At 45.7% G+C, this 18,420-nt stretch overlaps 1 protein-coding gene across 3 annotated transcripts in view; it reads left to right on the top strand.

Moving 5' to 3' along the window:
- FAM110B (family with sequence similarity 110 member B) overlaps positions 1-18,420 on the top strand; it is a 66,711-nt gene that overhangs the window by 35,561 nt on the left and 12,730 nt on the right. The gene's annotated exons all lie outside the window — the stretch shown is intronic.

Below are 18,420 nucleotides of genomic sequence, written 5' to 3'. Positions count from 1 at the left end.
TGTAATTCTGGATTCTGGGGGCTGGGGGATATAATAGACTGTAGAGCATCAGGAAAGGTTTGTTAACCGCAAAACATTTCAAGCTTCTCCTGAGTGCAATGCACACAGCATTTGGGGGCTGCCTCTAGGATTCTAAGGCTAGAAGCTCGCTCAAGACCTAAAGAAGGACAAGTGGTAAAGCTAGAATGCACGTGTCTTGGGACCCCATGGGATGGCTTAAAGCAAAGGGCCTCTTTTGTGGTGGGCTTATTTTCCAGCATTTTTGTGCTAGCCCCGTCCAGAATCCCTTAAGCAGGAAAAAAAAAAAAAAAAATTGATCGTAGGTAAACCAATTAGGGAACCTAAGTGAAGTGGTTTCTGTGAGTCCAATAAAGCAGAAGGCAAGCTGAGCTACATGAGAAGAGCCGATATGATTCTGGGCACCGCTTTCTTGGTGGCAGCTGGACGCAGATACGGGAACAAAGAGGGGTTTGTTCAAGTTTACTCCCCAGTGGGACAATCCATGAACCAACATTCAGCAAAAGAGCCAGAGAAAACTTAGAAAGGGGAGAGCTGCAGAGGCCCCAGTTTGCATGGAGAAGCACAGAGCCACAGAACGATTGCCAAAAGTGGGGATGGCAGATATGGGGGGCCTCTTTGCCTCTGAGCACTGCACTTCCTTTGTTGGCCACACGTGACCCTGAGAGACGTCTGGCGCGGACCCAGACTGCCTTGTTTGCATTCGAGCCCTACTTCTTTCTAGCCGTGGTCGGGCGGGCATTTTCTTGAGGAAATTACTGAACATCGTAACATCTTAGGGCCTCAGTTTCTTCATTTGTAAAGTGAAGGACAGTAATAGCCCCTCCTAACTGTTGTAGGAGCTAACGTGTTCATATTCATAAGGCACCTACAGGAAGCACCAGCCAGGAGTTATTTCTGTAATCGTTACTCCTATGTATGAGGCACCTAATGCATGTGTATATTAATAAACATAGTCTATAACCAAGGCATTTTTGCAATCTCCCTATTTAATCCGCATTAAACTTAGTTTCTTTAGAAAACAAAAAGAGATTAAATAAAGGACAGCATTTTAAAAATTTAAATCAAAAAGTATCTTTATAAACACTTATGCAATACTGTGAAATCTCTCGGCCTCCAAAAAGTCTCAGGAAGATTCTAGAATAAGGTCTTTGGTTATAAAAAAGATAGATCTTATGTGTGCTAATGTCAGGAACCTTAAATTTAAAAAGAAAAAAAAGTTTACCTGGTTACCATCAATCTCTATATTGATAATAATACCATTGCCATGATCCCAAGAGATGCCTTGTCTCTTTCCTCCTCTCTCTACTGACCTTATTCCATGACATCATTTGTCATAAGTTTGATGAATGCGCGTATTCTATCCTGGAAACGCCAATCCCTGGTACTCGGGGTACTGCAGGTTGACACAGTGAGGAAGCGCACATCATTCACATCTCAAGAGCTAGAAACGTCTGGCCTCTTACTGAAAACGAAAAGGGAAAGGAGCCAGATACATTCCAGGGCATTCAGATTTCAAACGCTTTTCATTCCCCCAAACTGGTCATCTATTTTTGCAGGAGGCGGGAGGGACCAAGCGTCAGGTCAAAGCGCTGCATCAGAATAGTGGCGGGCAGCTTAGCTACGTGGCCAGCTTCCGTGGAAAGCTTCATTGCCAACGGTTACTTCTAAGCAAGGGCTTCTCATCGAGGGGGATGCGTGACCACGGTACCGGTTGCCAAGATGCTTCCACAGAGCCTGCATTAAGAGGGATGCTTTTACTCAACACACTCATACTTTCAGTTGCAAATCAGCAGGATCTGTAGCGACTACTGTTGTAAATATCTTCCGTGCCATTGAGGGTAAAGACTCCAAAACTTCCCCCTCTGAACCTTACAAGTGTGGTTAGCAAAGCACCTCTTTTTTTACAGCTACCATTTCAGATGTTAGTTTGGTGCAGACTGGGGAAAACCATCTAACTTGACGACGCTAAAACACATCATAATACTGACACGTCTAAAAAAACCACTCAGCCGTACTTGTGCTTCTGGCCTTCGAATCTCCTTTGCAGAGCCTCGTTTTAACATCGCCTGCAGACATTATTACTTTAAACATTCAGAATTCGTATGATCCATGAGTCTTCTGAACAGGGAGGGTAAGGGTATCCTCTTGTAGCCCGAGAAACTCGGATACGTGCCCATCCTCATGCCTGCTGTCTCGGGATGGCTGAGCTGAAATTCAGGATGGAACAAATGGAAATCGAGTAGCAAATCTGAAAAAAGTTAGCCTGCATGCTTCCTTTTATCTTAATTTGTTTTCTCTGTATCGGGGTTTGGGGAAATGGCGGTACGTAAATTTCTCGTTGTGATAGTAGATCCAACGCTCCAAATAACTCGCTTCTCATCGGCAGGGTTTTGAGAAATTGGTTGAGACGTATGCTTTGCTTTTCTCGTGGGTCCTTGTAGTCGTCTCGTCGCAGTCGCCATAAAATAGATTCAGACGACTCCGGTGGCTTTGCTTCCTCCCGCTGACTTGTTTTCAGACGTTCTTTGGGACTGTCCTGCTTCTCAGCCTTCTCTGTGCGGCGAGAGTGACAGCTGTGCCCTTCGGCACTCACCTGCCTGCTAGGTGCTCTGTACGTGTTACATCGTTTTAAGTCCACAGCCATCTGGTAAGGTAGGTTGTATGTGCCATTCCTTTGCTGTCAAGAAAGCCGTAATCTGCTTCAGGGACATGCAGTCAGTAGGCAGTGGAGCCCAGAGTGAAGCCAAGATCCGTCTGACGTCCAGGTTCATACTTTCAGTCACTATTTGTACCGTCACCGAACCAGTGGGCAGAACATCCTGCCTCCCAGACCTGTGTCCCTGACTGAGCGACTCCAAGGGCACCTTCCGCAAGGGCACACGATTTCTGATAATTCTGTCAGAGGCTGAGGAAGGGCCCATGGCCTGAGCGTATTTTAAGAAGACAGGCAAATTGTAGGTGCTCATAAATATTTATCATTATGGGGGACACCCCCCCCCCCCCCGCCGCGCCCTGTACCTAACATGTTGCTTTCTTACTGGGATCGCTTTGGGAAATCACTTTTTCTGGGTGGTTCCCTTTTGACCTACCTGATTTAGTTTTTCTTGTCTGGAATGCCCTGTACGCTATTTAATGGTGAAGAATGATGGGGGATGTAGGAATAAGAGAGTAGCCCCACTGATACCTATTATCTACCAGGAGAAATTCCAGGCAGGGTACCTCCGGGAGTAAGTCTGGTATTTCAACAGGTGAACTTCTTCCTCTGTAGTTTATTTTTGTATCAGAATACTTGCTTACGGACTGCCTTCCGATCCCAGAGCGGGCTGCCCTTTTGCTGTAGATAAGGATAATCCACGGCGAATAATCTGCTCAAGAATTCAAAGGGAGGGAATACGTCACCCACATTGTTGAGGTTTTGCCTTATCTGCCCAAGAGCCCTGATATAAAGAATCTAGCCTTTAAGAAGATGCCTCTGGGATCCACGAAGTCCCCAAGATGAAGAAACCGAGCCGTAAGACAGGGAGAAGAGGGGACAGTGATTTAAAACACTGGAGGGGTGACTGCAATCAGAGTTGGCTGAGGCAGCTGTTCAACAGACACATCCCTCGCCTGTCCAGACAACGCCCGCGTGAGGTGGAGTTGAAGGGTTAGGGACGCAGAGTGTCCCCCGTGAAAAGCTCCAGTTCAGGGGATGCGCAGACGAAGCTGCCCCGGAGGCATATGAGAATCCTCTTTCCCTCCTCACTTCCCCTTTGCTCCTCCAATCACTTGACTCTAGTGATGCCCCCCCCGAGATACAGAGGCGAATGACAGACGCCGTGCTGTCCTCAGGGACCTTACCTTCTGGTGCAGGAGACCGACAAACATAAGATTTCGGTTAGTGGCAAGCGTTTGCAGAAAGCGTATGCAGAAAAATGGGACGGGGGTAATGGGAATGTACATACTGTGTGGCTGCTGGTCTGAGAAGTGACATCTGAGCCGAGGCCTGGGGAGGAAACCGGAAGGCCATCGATCGCCTTTGCCCGTATGCATACGCGGTGCCTTTAATTATAAATACTCATACGTGCCTGCTTCCTGGAGCTCTTTATCCCCCAGGGTCATTTCTGGGCCAGTTGGTTACTCTTAAAGCCCCTCCACAGGTTCTGTGCTGTGACTTTTCAACACAGTGAGAGACAATGCGAGACAGCGGAGGGGGTCAGGGAGAGACCGTCTCTCTTCTTGGATTCCTGGGCGTTTTCTCTCTAGGTTTGTTCTGCCATCTGACAAAGCACACCCTCTGTACGTTCCCTAAATAAAGTTGCCTGGGAGGGGTGCTTTTGAATCCCCTCATTCCTAAAAAGTGTCTTTATTTGACCCTCCTGCTTGAAGAAGGAGTGCCTGGGCATGTGACTGTGGGTTAAACAAGCACGTCCCCTCAATTTTGGAGATACGGCACCATGGTCTTCTGGCATCTGGTGCTGCTCTTAAGAAGGACAGTGCCATTCAGGCGCCTGTATGTGTCCTGTTTTTCTCTCGACGCTTTTTAAAAAAGATCTTTTCTTGATCCTGATGGGCTGAGATTTCACAGTGATGTGACTTACCGTGAATTTTTGGTTTCTTTTAGTCTTTGGTTTCTTTGGTCTTTCTTCTTGGGACTGCTCGTCCTGGCCCTGGATGCCTGTGTCCTTCCATGACTAACCTTTTTTTTTTTTTTTTAATGTTTATTTATTTTTGAGAGAGAGAGAAACAGAGTGTGAGCACGGGAGGGGTAGAGAGAGAGAGGGAGACACAGAATCCGAAGCAGGCTCCAGGCTCCGAGCTGTCCTCACAGAGCCCAACGTGGGGCTCGGACTCACGAGCCGTGAGATCATGACCTGAGCTGAAGTCGGATGCTTAACCGACTGAGCCACCCAGGCACCCCCATGACTTTTTAGTAGTATTTCTTAGATAATTTCTCCGCCACCTTAAGCTCTGTTGTCTTTGCCTAGAATCTTTATTACTTGACTACTGGGACTTCTGGATGGAGCCTCTCATGTCGTCACCTTTTTTCTTAACTATTTCCTAACTTTGTTGTTTCTTGGTTTTTGGCTCTACCTTCTGGGAAAGCTCCCTGATGTTCCTTCAAATTCTCCTACGGAATCTTTATTTCAATTCAGTATTTAATTAACAGCTCTTATTTTTGCTTTTTTTTTTTTTTAAAGGAGCGTTTGTTTTTTATTTTGGGGCTGCAATATCTTTTCTTATTTCTCTCGATGATTTCCTAAGCCTTTTGAAGTTTTCTTCAAATGTCCTTTGAATATCTTGTTTTCCTCCAGGTTTCTTTTTTTTTCTGTTTGATTATTCTGGTCTCTGGCTTTCATGTTAGAGTCTTGGCCACCCATTACCACTTAAAAGGGAGTTACTGAGAATCAGATCAGGGTCTCCGTGCGAGAAGGTAAAAGCTATGGATGGAGAAATGCACTGTATGAAACCCTGTGCTGAGCCACCTTCTCCAGATTGGAACCCCTAAACTTCAGGAGGTGCCCTGTTCCCTCTGCTCCAGCACACGCGTGCATGCATATGCACACACACACACACACACACACACACACACACCCCTACCCGATCTGATCGGTTTCTTCCGAGGGAAAAAATTCCTTCCCGGAAAGCATCTTATGTCCTGCTGTTGGCATTGAGAGTTTGGCAGAGGAAGTGAGACCTAGGCCTATTCCTCCTCCCCGTGCTGGTGCCTTCACTGTATCTCAGTCTTGCTTTGGGCCCAGCGCTGCCCACCTGGAGTCCCGCGGGTGATGGCAGAGATGGGGGAGGGGGGACACTTGCCTTCATGCCATGTCAGGGTGGGGGTCCCAGGGGCCCCCCAGTACTGTGTTCGGAGTTTCACAGGCTCCATGCTTTCAGCTCGCTTTCTAGCCCTCCACTCTGGGCCTGTCCTGTGCAAGGGTCCTGCCTCTTTGGGGGTGTTGCCAGGAACATCCACTGGCTTGTCACTGGGATCTTCTGACACACAGTTCGATTTAATTTCCAGCGTCCCGTTAGGTTAGCTACTATTCATTCCTCTGCTTTGTACTATTCCTTTGCTTTCTACTATTCATTCCTCTTACTCTTTTTTTGCCCTTTTTATTCTTCTCGTCTCATGTTAACAAGATTTGCGGAATGAAAGGAGATGCAAGAAATCACGCAACCGTTCTGAACCGAAAGTCACATTTGGTATTTTTCCCCCCATTTGCTTTAGATGCATCTTGCGTTGTTCAAATTGTAGCCGTTGCTCTAACGGTGTTCTCCACGTGAGGCATCCACCTTTAGAAAACACCGTGCAGAAAATGCTAAATTCTGTAACACATCAACATGATATGGTAAAGATTTTGTACACCGACACTAATTATAAATTATTTAATTGACATGACTTATGCTTTAGAAGGATCAGTTGAGCAAGGATCTGTCAGCTGTGCCAGACGCGTTTGCAGAGCTGTCCTGACTGCAGAGTCTGAGACACAGCTTCTTGCTGTACGGACTTACTCGGGAAGACAGTATGAAAGCAGAGTTCTAAGTTAATTAATAGTGTTTGTGACAGGGATTCAGTTCTCTTCTATTTATAGAGAAAACGTGTTCTCCTGATTCTACACAAATGAGGAGGATATGAGATCCGTATAGGAAACAGTTCTTCTTAATTGGATTTGCTCGTTTGCGCCTCTGCTAATCTGCCTTACTTTATCTCTCTGTTATCTTTTTTAACTTCTTCTGGGGAGAGGATCCTTGGTTATTTAATATGAGTGTCAATCTAGAGAAGATAATAATGGAAGCATTCAGCTCTAAAAAGGAAGACAGGGTTCCCAAGTAACATCTTCTTGGCCACTCTTGGTGTAATAATTAGCCCTGGTCTCTGGTCTACAGATGAGAGGCCATACGTATATTGGCAGAACCTTCAGTAGATTAATTAGGATATTCAGTCATCCTGAAGTAAAACGAATTGGACCAGATGAGATTCTTCATGCCGTTCTGATGGTAAAATCTACCGTGAACCCCTCAGCTTTCTTGCTAGCGAAGCATAGTAGACCATTGCTCAGAAAAGTTGTACTGGATCTATTCTTGGGTTGCACTGTCCACCAACAAAGTTTCATTCCCAAATCCAAACAGATCTGATAGACTAGCTATACGTAAACATTGGGATTGCATGTTACAATGCACACCTCACTTTTTTCATTATCTTTGCTCGCAGTCTTTCAATCCCAGAAACGCCATAATAGGCTGCACCCTAGTGACGCATGTAAAGACAGGCAGAGGCAAGGAGGAGGCAACACCATAAACTTGATCGGTACGTTTTAAGATGTGCCAGAGGGTAGGAAAATCGCCTTTGTTACATCACCTATCCCATACTTAAATAGAACTTAAATTCGCAAAGCACGTGTTTTTAAAACTTTCCCACCGACTTTACGTACATCTGTGTTAGAATGGTCATTTAAAATATAGAATGAATGGGGAGCGCTTAGGAAATGCCAAATGTGAAATCATTGAATCTTATTCCTCTAAATCAGTTACTGGGGAATTTAAGAAGAAAAAATGATTTGTTCCTTTCAAGTTTGCTAGACCGTGAAGTCCGCTCTGCCCCAAATCCTCTTTCTTTGATGCTAATTCTTTTTTAAATTTATTGTTAAAATAAGTTTAAAGCACTTCAATCTGGAGTAGGAAATCATTGAAATCTGTAATTGTTCTGTTTGGGTTTTTTTGTTTGTTTGTTTGTTTGTTTTTTGCTCTGTTTGAATTACATATGAAATTTTTCCTTGAAAACACTTTTTGGGAAACAATTTCAAAGAACACTATGAATGTGTGAAATTTCTTTTATCTCTAAACCTCATCTCCAATACTTCCAGCTTGGTACCTTCATAAGCATGAGTAAGTTCTTAGGTTAGTACATTACTGTCTTCAGTACTATTTAAATGGCATATTACAATCCAGGCCAGATTCTGAACTGTAATAAGGGAAAAACACTTTTTTTTTTTTTTCCGAAACAAAGTTTCATTTTAGAAACTCCTAGCAATTTAGAAAACACGGTTCCATTTTTTTATTTTGAGGCCAAAGCTTGAGTCTCAGGTTGGTTTCTCAATATGAAAATCTGAGAAATGTTAAAGCCCATTTCTCCATATAAAATGTCTCGTAATCTGACAAACATGTTAATTTCTATAGTAGAACCTATTTTATAGAACTATTATCGTAAAACCTATTATGTTTTATATCTGTGTTGTTTTATTTTTATTTTTTTAATTAAAAAAAATTTTGTTAACATTTATTCATTTTTGAGAGACAGAGAGAGACAGAGGGTGAGCGGGGGAGGAGCAGAGAGAGAGAAGGAGACACAGAATCGGAAGCAGGCTCCAGGCTCTGAGCTGTCAGCACAGAGCCCAACGTGGGACTCGAACCCACAAAATGTGAGATATAACCTGAGCTGAAGTCGGATGCTTAGCCACCTGGGCCACCCGGGTGCCCCTTTAATTAATTTTTTAAACGTTTATTCTTTTTGAGAATAGAGCGCACGCGCAACTAGGGGAGGGGCAGAGAGTGAGGGGGACAAAGGATCTGCAGTTGGGCTCTGTGCTGTCAGCACAGAGCCTACGGGGCTTGAACTCACAAACCATGAGATCATGACCTGAGCCAAAGTGAGGTGCTTAGCCAACTGAGCCACCCAGGTGCCCCCAAATTTCCGTTATTTTTAAAGTAATGATTTTTCACTTATTCCGGAAACAGATTGTGTGTTTCCGCCCTGTGTCCTGGGCAGGCTTTTTTTTTTTTTTTTTTTCACTTTTTATTCTGAAATTATAGATTCATAGAAAGTTACAAAGATAACAAAAGCTACGTACCGTCTCCCAGCACTCTCTGTCCCCATGGTTATGTCGGATAGAATTATAGTATAGTATCAAAGATCAAAGATCAAAGCCAAGAAATGGACATTGGGACAATGTGTGGGATGCCATACATATGTCACTCTCATCACATGTATAGTTTCATGTAACCACCACCGCAGTCAAGATCCTCTTCTGTATGCAGAGGTCTCCCTTTCCGTACCCCCTTACACACACATGTGTACTCTGCCCCCAGCCCCTCATGGCCATGTATGCATTGTTCTCCATCACTATAGTTACATAATTTTGAGAATGTTACATAACTGGGATGAGTCAGTATACGATTTTGGATATTGGCTTTTTTCACCGAGTGTAATGCCTTTGACATGCGTCCAACTTGTTGCATGGACCAGTAGTTCTTTCTGATTTCTGAGAAGCATTCCATGGGATGCTTATGCTGAAGCAGTCACCCATTAAGGGACATTTTGGCTGCTTCTAGTTTTCAACTATTACACATAAAGCCACTGTGAACAAGTATGCATAGGTTTTATGTGGGTATAGTTTTCATTTCCCTGGAATGAATGCCCAGGAGGACAATTCTTGGGTTCTATGTTAAGTCTACACCTAGCTTTCAAAAAACAAAAAACAAAAACAGAAACCTGCCAAACTCTTTCCCGGCGTGTCTCCACCAGGAAATATTCCTACTCGGTGCACACGGTGATCTAGTTTGTCTGCACCCTCACCAGCATGATCTTCGTGGTGTCGCTTTTTTTATCTTAGTTGCTCTAACAAGCGTGTAAAGATATTGCTTTGTCATCTTAACCACTAGTGATGTGGGGCATCTTTTTCACGTGCTTTCTGCCCTTCATATGCCCTCTCTGTCGAAGTATCTTTTCATATCTTTTGCACATTTTCCAACTGGATTGTCTTTTTTTTTTTAAGTTGAGTTTTGACTTATCTGTATATTCCAGACATGAGTTGTCAGATACGTGTTGTGCGACTCTTTTCTTTGAGTCTGTAGCTTGTCTTTTCCTCCTGGTAACAGGGTCTTTCGCAAAGCAAAAGTTGGTTTTTTTTTTTAATTTTAATAAGTCCAACTTATCCATGTTTCCTTTGTTGGATCACGTTTTTGTTGTCATACCCAAGAACTTTGCTTCATCAAGCCCCAGGATCCCAAAGACTTTTTCCTGTGTTGTCTCCTAAAAATCCTATAGTTTTATGTCTTACAAGTAGATCTGTGATCCTTTCTGAATTTTTGCAAAAGGTATGAAATTTAGGTCAAGATTCACATTTTGGCCTGTGGATGCCCAGTTGTTCCAGTACTGTTTGTTGAGAAGACCATTCTTCCTTCATTGAATCGCTTCTGAACCTTTGTCGAAATACGCTGACTGTACTCGTGTGTGAGTATACTGGTACTATATTTGGGTTTTCTGTTCCGTTCCACTGTTCTGTAAGTCTGTCCCTTCACAGTATCACACAGTCTTTATTATTATGGCTATTTAATAAGTCTTGAAAGTAAGTAGAGTGATTCCCCCCACTTTATTCTTTTTTTCTCAAAATTGTTTTAGCTATTAGAGTTTGTTTGCCTTTCCATATAAATTTATTTTATATTATATTTATATTAATTTATATTATATTATAAACTTATATTTCCATATAAGTTTATTTTATTACTTTTTTGAGACCACGGATGAGAGGGAGGGGCAGAGAGAGAGACAGACAGACAGACAGACAGAAGCCCAAGCAGGCGCTGACAGCACGGAGCCCGACATGGGGCTCGAACTCACAAACCATGAGGTCATGGTGACCTGAGCCAAGATCAAGAGCCAGATGCTTAACCAACTGAGCCACCCAAGCGCCCCTCCTTTCTACATAAATCTTACAAGAATCTTCTGTGAGTTTGCATATAACTCACAGATAGGAGGTTTTACTTGATACTCTTCCTGCCTTGTACTGTTTCATTTTGGCCTGCTTCGCTTCTGCCGGCTTCTTCTTGTTGCCTGTATCGTCTGGCATATCGTCTAGTTGGAGAATATCAAGGGGTGGTCCCCAAATTGCTAAGCAGGTTGAATGCGATGCCTCCCGAAACCCCAGAAAGATTGTTTTTTGTTGCTACGCTTTTCATTCTCCTACATTTATTTTAACAAGAACATCTAGAATTTCCATGTGTTTTGGAAAATGACGACCAAAGAAATGACTTGCCAATACCACCAAGTGCTTTTAATACTTTCCATAGAAGTGACACCTTTACTGTAAAATTTGAGCAAACACCTTGGCTGTGCCAGGCCCCAGGCTGAGGGCCTTCCGTCCTTCCTATCACCTCAAATTCACAGCCGCCCAGGGAGGAAGGCGTCGTCGTCTCCACTTAAGAGACGGAGAAGTAGAGGATAGCGCGTCGGGGGAAGTTACTCACCCAAGGTCACAGGACTAGGGCGTAGGGAAGCAGGTTCGAAACACAGACCCGCTCGAGTCCAGAGCCTGCCCTGCACTCAGGGGTCCTGCTGTCTTCCTCGGTTCCTGCGAGGGACTCCTACCAACCGCTTTCTCAGATAATCCTACTTTTTGAAAATCACTGTAATCCTTGTATCATTTTGCTGCCTGGTTCCCAGCAAGGCCATATCTTGAATATCCCCACTGTACCATAACATTCCAGCTCTGGCTAGAGAGTTGGACCCGAAGGTTGTAGTAAGTTGTCCAGCTATAAGGCAACATTTAATAGATACTTTGTAGAGTAACTTTTTCGTGTGTCGGGGTGGGGGCGACGGAGGGATTATGTAAAAGGGCCTTTCCCATCTGTCAGAGAAGGTGTGTTTTGTCCCGCAAGTGGGAGAAATGGATTTTGGAATGACGCATTACTTTCTGTAGGTGTCAGGAAGTAGGTCACTTTATAGTATTTATCATAACACTTGAAAAAGCTGACACTGAAAAATGAGAAGTTGCATGTTGAGTAGTTCTTCGTCCAAAGACGAGATATGGATTACTAAGAGATTTTTTTCTGAGATAGACACTAGCTTTTAAAAAAAAAAAAAAAGGGGGCGCCTGGGTGGCGCAGTCGGTTAAGCGTCCGGCTTCAGCCAGGTCACGATCTCGCAGTCCGTGAGTTCGAGCCCCGCGTCGGGCTCTGGGCTGATGGCTCGGAGCCTGGAGCCTGTTTCCGATTCTGTGTCTCCCTCTCTCTCTGCCCCTCCCCCGTTCATGCTCTGTCTCTCTCTGTCCCAAAAATAAATAAAAAACGTTGAAAAAAAAAATTAAAAAAAAAAAATACCATTTTCCTGTTTCCTCCCTAGATAAATTTCAATTTAATGGTCAATTGTGGCTTGATAAAAGGAGTCATTTTGCCTTCATATGTATATATTTTGGCTTCATTTATTGAAATACTTTTCTAGGTATACTTGTAAACACAAGAAGGCTCTAACCTCCTTATGCTCCAGAAACAGTAATTGCAGAGATCGAGAGAGCCTTGGTGAGTAAAACAGGTGAACATTGAAAAGCCTCCATCTATCTTTAAAAAGCTCTTAAACAAAAGAGAAAAATCCAATGCCCTCCCTCTAGAAATCGATAAAGAAAAAAGAATATCACAAAGGAGTTAGATGCCCTCGAAGCTAATAGAGGGGGAAATTACATGAATCAAAACATTCATTTTGGAGAGGCAGGCATTATATCCAGTGATTCCTGGGGTGATATCTCTCAGTTCAGAGCCAGTGGCCGCCTGTTGCAGGATTTAATGACTCCCATCTCTGAACTGCAGTCGTGGATGGAGGTTTTCCGAAAGCCTTTGGGGAGGACGTGACCTCCCGAATGAGCTGAGGCATCACACGCAAACGAAATGCTCCTGGTAGCACGGTGTCACGTTTAACTGCCCGGCTCTGGGTCACATTAGAGGCGGCCTCTGACCTTCAGGTATCAACCACCTGTCATCATTCCTTAGCCCAGTGAACGGCTCCTACGTGGTGATTTCCTTGGTGAGCCCATAAACTCATGGGGCAGTTTCAGGGGCTGTGCACTGCTCGAAAGACTCTGCACGGTCTGCATCGGGAGACATGCTGTGCGAGAATTTCAGGGCCATAAGAGATGTCAGAAATCAACCCCGGGTGCCAACCGAGAACCAGGAGAACAGCACGGGGAGAAAGGTCGTCGGCCTGCAAGGCACAGCTCGATCTCCGCGGCCACGGTTGACAAGACGTGTTGCTCTCTCTTCTCGCCCCTCTCCTTCAGCCAGCCCTCCTCACTCACACCTTCCTCTTCTTCGCTCTTTCCCGGAAGACCTCAGCAGCTTATCATAACTATTCTTGCCGCTATCCTGCTGTCACGTGTGCAACTAGTGCTCGGTATCTTAGGACAGTCTGTCTGCAAATGTTTCTGCTGACTTCACGTGCTGTCCGTCCTCGCGTGCCTGTCCTCTTGCTCTGAGCGCGGTAAATGAAGTCTAGGCAGTGAGAGAAGTTTCAGAGAAGCCTACTTCTCGGAGAGGCACTTGACATTCGCCAGCCGCGCCCTCCCACCCGCCCCAGGAATCCCCTCTAATGTTTCTCGGACACGTGGGAGGTCGGCGTCTGTACATGCGCGTCCTGGGAGAAGGAGCTCGCTCTCGGTTACAAAGGAGTTAACTCCTGCTCGGGATAGTTTTGATTGTTCCAAAAACGCTTCCTTCGACCGGTCTGCAGATTGCTTCTGCGGCCGCCTCACCTCCAGCTCATTAAAAAAGAACGGTGGCGGGGCGCTTGGGTGGCTCAGTCGGTTGAGCGGCCGACTTCGGCTGAGGTCACGATCTCACGGTCCGTGAGTTCGAGCCCCGCGTCGGGCTCTGGGCTGACGGCTCGGAGCCTGGAGCCTGCTTCCGATTCTGTGTCTCCCTCTCTCTCTGCCCCTCGCCCACTTGCACTCTGTCTCTCTCTGTCTCAAAAACATGTCACAGACACACGTGCTGTCATTTCTACCCCTTAAAGAAAAAACCCTCCCTTGACCCTGCTTCCCCTCCAGCCATCACCTCCTGAACCAAGCCGCCAGCCCTCAGTGTCTCCTTTCTTTCTTCCATTCTCTCCTAAACCCCCCCGCCCGACGCTTTGCCAAGCTCCGTTTTACTGAAGTCGGCCGTAACTTCCACCTTGCTAAAATACACGTTCTGTTTTTCCTTTTACCGGCTCTACTTACCGGACTACGTGTTTTCTTTCTTTCTCTTAGGTATTGCCATGTATGTGAGCCCCGTCTGTATCGTTCATCTTCTTCACGGCCCGGCATATAGTAGGTGCTCAGGAAACATCCTCTGAATGAACCGGGACGCCTCTGGCGCTTCCTGCATTCTAGACCGTTCTCTCTGTACAAACTGGCTGGACCGTGTCCCTTTAGGGGCCTGTTCCTTTGAGGGCAGGGAGAGGATAGGAAGCTGTCTTTGCCGTATTGAGTGGGTCTCCGTGACCCGAAGGGTTCATGCCCAGGGGTGGGCCCAGCTTCGTCCAGACAGAATGTGGCTTTTATCTCATCCGGTGATGACTGGATTGTTATTTTTCGGTCGTTAGGAAGACACTGTCATTTCCTTAGCAAGATAGGAGAATAATTATTTCCCACTAAGGAGGGTAGAGTGCAATTTTGAGATCCCCTTGGAGCATCTTACCAAGCAGAGCTTTTATGGGCACTGCCACAAGTTGGGTTTATCGGGCCGGTTTTTCATATTTTACGAATGCCGTCTCACAAAGTTTTCAGAACATCTTCCTGCCTCTTACTCCCCCTCACTGTTTTATCCTCTGGTGCGGCCACTGCCGCTAACTGTAGTGTCTCCCAGATTCTGCCACCGCAGCAGGAAGGAGGTTTCGTTAGGAAAGCAGCCAGAGGCCTGGCATCATCTGGGTTGGGGGTGGTGAGGAGGGCGCCCTGTCTGTTCCGTCCTCCCTTCCTTCCTGGCTCTCGTCCAGATCCGGCCCGTCTTCACTCCCTGCAGCCGCAGATGTTTCCATGTCTCCGCAGAGCAGTGGGAGAGCACAGGTTTAGAAAACAGACCTGAGGTCGACACTGAGCTCCTTCGACTGACCGGCTTCACGCCAGCCCCTCAGACTTCCCGAGCCTCAGTTTCCCCATCTGCCAAGGGGGACACATGACACCCATTGGGCGAGGCTGATAAATGTAAGGCACTTATCCGGCATGAGGTCCGACAGAGGAAAGGTACCCCACAAATGGTTGCTACCGTATTTCTCTTTTTAGACCCAGGGATTGTGCCTAAAATCAAAAGCTTGAGAGATCGTGAAGCACTGAACATCAACAGCCACCTTTTGGCACAAGCGAAATAATTCTTTCCTGTTAAAAAGTAATGGAAAACTCCCATTTCTTGCCACACAAACAAACAAAACAATGCTAGAGACAGGGGAAAAAAAAACTATTTCAAAAAGCCTACCCCCTTTTTTCACTTTGAATGAGTCATTTTTCTTTAGTAAACAGGAGTGAGAAGCTTAAAATTAATCAAGATGGAGGCAGATAGCATCGTTTTGAAGTGAAAGCACGAAGGAGGGCAGTAAAAAAGTACATCGTACGTGAGTGGATACCAAAGGCAGAGTTTTCAGAGCGCGTGAAAGATGCATTTTGTTCATCCAGCAATGCCTGTGGTTTTTTTAAGTCTTTATCCGATTACTTTTAATATAGATTTAAGATTACTGTAATCCTTAGAGCGCCTCTTAAGTGAGCAGCTTTCTGTGTGTTTGTGCGTTTGGGCAGCAGGAGGAGGGAGACGGGGAAGTAAGCAAAGCCTTGGGGATAGCGTTAGCTTTTATTCTTTTACACTGAGGCACAGACACGTCCTGAACTGGACTCGGGTCAGACAAGCGTGCCTGCGAGAGATCTCTGAAGCCTGCCGTCCCCAGCAGTAAGTGCTGGGCTGGACAGACAGACGAGAGCCGGGTTGCCCGCCCTCAGGTGTGCGTGGCTGGGAGACGCGAGGGCGGGACCGCCCCTTGACTATAAGGACCATAAGGGAAGTGCCAGGGAGGAAGGACAGGATGCGGAGAGAGAGGTCAGACGAGGCTTCTCAGGGGCCTCGGGGACACTTTCTCCAGCCTGGAAGGCTCCGGTCAAGGCCTGGCAGAGGAGGGAGCCGGAGCTGGAAGCAGGCATCAGAGCGCGTGGCCGGGAAGACGGGGTCCTGGCGGCAGGTGGGAGGGGGCTGCGGCCACACACCCAGATTATCCTTGGCCCCCGGGATCTCCCGTCCCTCCTAGCCCAGTGCCTGCCCCCAGACACCTCCAGGCTAAACTGCCCAGCAGAGCCAACAGTTTGGCCCCGTGCCTGGTGCTCTGGTGCCGGAATGGGCCCGGGCAAGTAGAGTGAACTTACCAGTCATTCCTGAGCTCCTTGTCACTTGGACCCAAAAATATTACTTCAAGCGCAAATCGTGGTGAAGCCCTACCTCGTGGCGTTCTAGGTTTGGAGATGATTCGCGTGAGACGCGTCAAAACGTTCAAGATTAAAAGATGTGCTGCAGAAAACACGTGTCTGGCTACTTACGTATCTTATTTTGAAGGTTATTTTTTTCTCCCACGGTGCAGTCTGAATCCTGGAAAATGAGAAAATGCTGTTACCTTTTTTACGTACGTTTGAGGCAAAGAACTCGTCCGAACCGCTGCGGTACTAAGAGCTATTCGAGAACTCGAAAACGATTCTAGGTGTTCCTTGGCAAAGGAGATCACGTGTTTTGTTCGTTTGTTTTTAAGTGAACCTACTGGCTATGCTTGAAAATTCTACCTTGCATTGATGTCCTTTTGCAAGCGTATTTGTTCCCTAACCACAATTCCGGGCTAATGTGCCCATGAAGTTGTGAAAGAACAGGTTCTGTGCAGTTGTGTGCTATTATACCAAACTCTGCAGTCCAAAGGAGGTGCTCTGGGGCGCCTGGGTGGCTCAGTCAGTTGAGTGACTTCGGCTCAGAGCCATGATCTCATGGCCCGTGGGTTCCGGCCCCACACCGGGCTCTGTGCCGACAGCTCGGAGCCTGGAGCCTGCTTCGGATTCTGTGTCTCCTTCTCTTTCTGCCCCTCCCCTGGTCATGCTCTGTCTCTCTCTGTCTCAAAAAGAAATTAAAAAAAAAAAAAAAAAAAAAAACATTAAAAAGAAAAAGGAGGCGATTTGAGTGTGGTTTCAAATTTCTAAACAGTTTATTCCAAGTTTCACTTCCCAAGCTTTATATCTGACATCTTCACTGAGTCTCTGCAATATAAATTGATGTGCTAGATATTCTACGGAGTGGTTAGCGTTTTAGTTCAGCTCAAGTGCTTACTATGTGCAAGGCGGGCAGCTTTACTGGAAATGGCAATAAAAAAGTGTGCGATCCCTGCTCTCTGATGCTCTGTGTAGTAAGACAGAATGAAATCACAGTCTCATGTTGCTTGTTGTTCCTTTTAATATCTCTCATTATTTTCATCAAAGTTCGGTTAACTTTCATAGATCCGCAGTCAGTGGTATCACGAAAGAAAATTAAATTAATGGAACCCAATTTATAAACACTTCACCTTCTCCGCCTGTGCATTTAAGCTGTTAGCAAATGGCATGGTTATTTGATTTAGCAAAAAATTAAGGAGATTTCTGTTCCTTCTCCACCTTCTGGGGGAAGCTGGTACTGAACAGCAAACAGCCCAAAGAGGAGATTTTTAGGAACTAAAATATAATTAGTGTGGACTCCTATGGCCATATTTCCCAAATATAAAACATTCAAAACGACATCATTAAGAGCTCTGGGGTGACAGTGTGACACGGTGAGGTGGGCCGAAGTGTACCTGTACAGACCTGGGTGTAGAGCCAACAGCCACTCAGTATTGAATACCTTAGACTATTTGGACCTCCGTGTCCTCATCTGCAAAATGGGGATAATACTTGCTTTAGAGATATCGGCAGGATTGAATTTAAAAACCTATAAGATGCATTAGTACAGTCCTGGGGACATTACATATGCTTTATAAGAAGTGGCCATGATTAACAGGTTAATTTTCAAATGTAATACAAAGGAATTTACCTAATCCACTTACAGCGAACTTGGCCCACTGTCCAAAAAAAAAAAAAAAAAAAAAAAAAAATGCTGCTTTACTTTTTCTCCCTTCAAGTTGAAAAATGGTTCACAATGTTAACACATGTTAAGGTTTATTCCAGAGTAAAATCTCCTCTGCCCCAAGGCTGATCACTAGAAATTAAAAATACTTTCAGAAATAAGGGTTCGATCTATATTGCCACCCTTAATCTCTGTTATCGTATATATGAGCTACGATTGCCGTAGAGTACAAGTCAACACACAGCTAAAGGAAAAAGCAGTATGCGCAGCGCAGATGCTTAGCGTCGATGCTGGTGGGAGAACGTAGGTGCAGGGTCCCCAGATGCACCCAACCCTGGATTCTGGTCACGGCCGTCAGGGGCCACTCACAAGTACACTTACCCTCTTGCTTACACAGGGGCACCAGGCAGCCTCGAGGAGGCAGTTGTGAGCACGGATGAGGTGGTCCTCTGACAGTGTCTGCAGGCACAACACAGATCCTTTTAGAGTTCCGAATCTTTGAGATCGTTGAGCCCCTGGAAGGGTCGCCTGGTCTACCTAACTAAGGGAACCAGCTAACACTGA

This window comes from Panthera uncia, chromosome F2 (genome assembly GCF_023721935.1).
Source record: "Panthera uncia isolate 11264 chromosome F2, Puncia_PCG_1.0, whole genome shotgun sequence".
NCBI lineage: Eukaryota > Metazoa > Chordata > Mammalia > Carnivora > Felidae > Panthera > Panthera uncia.
Note: the sequence above shows the minus strand (reverse complement) of the source record. Positions and strands in the feature narration are given on the sequence as shown.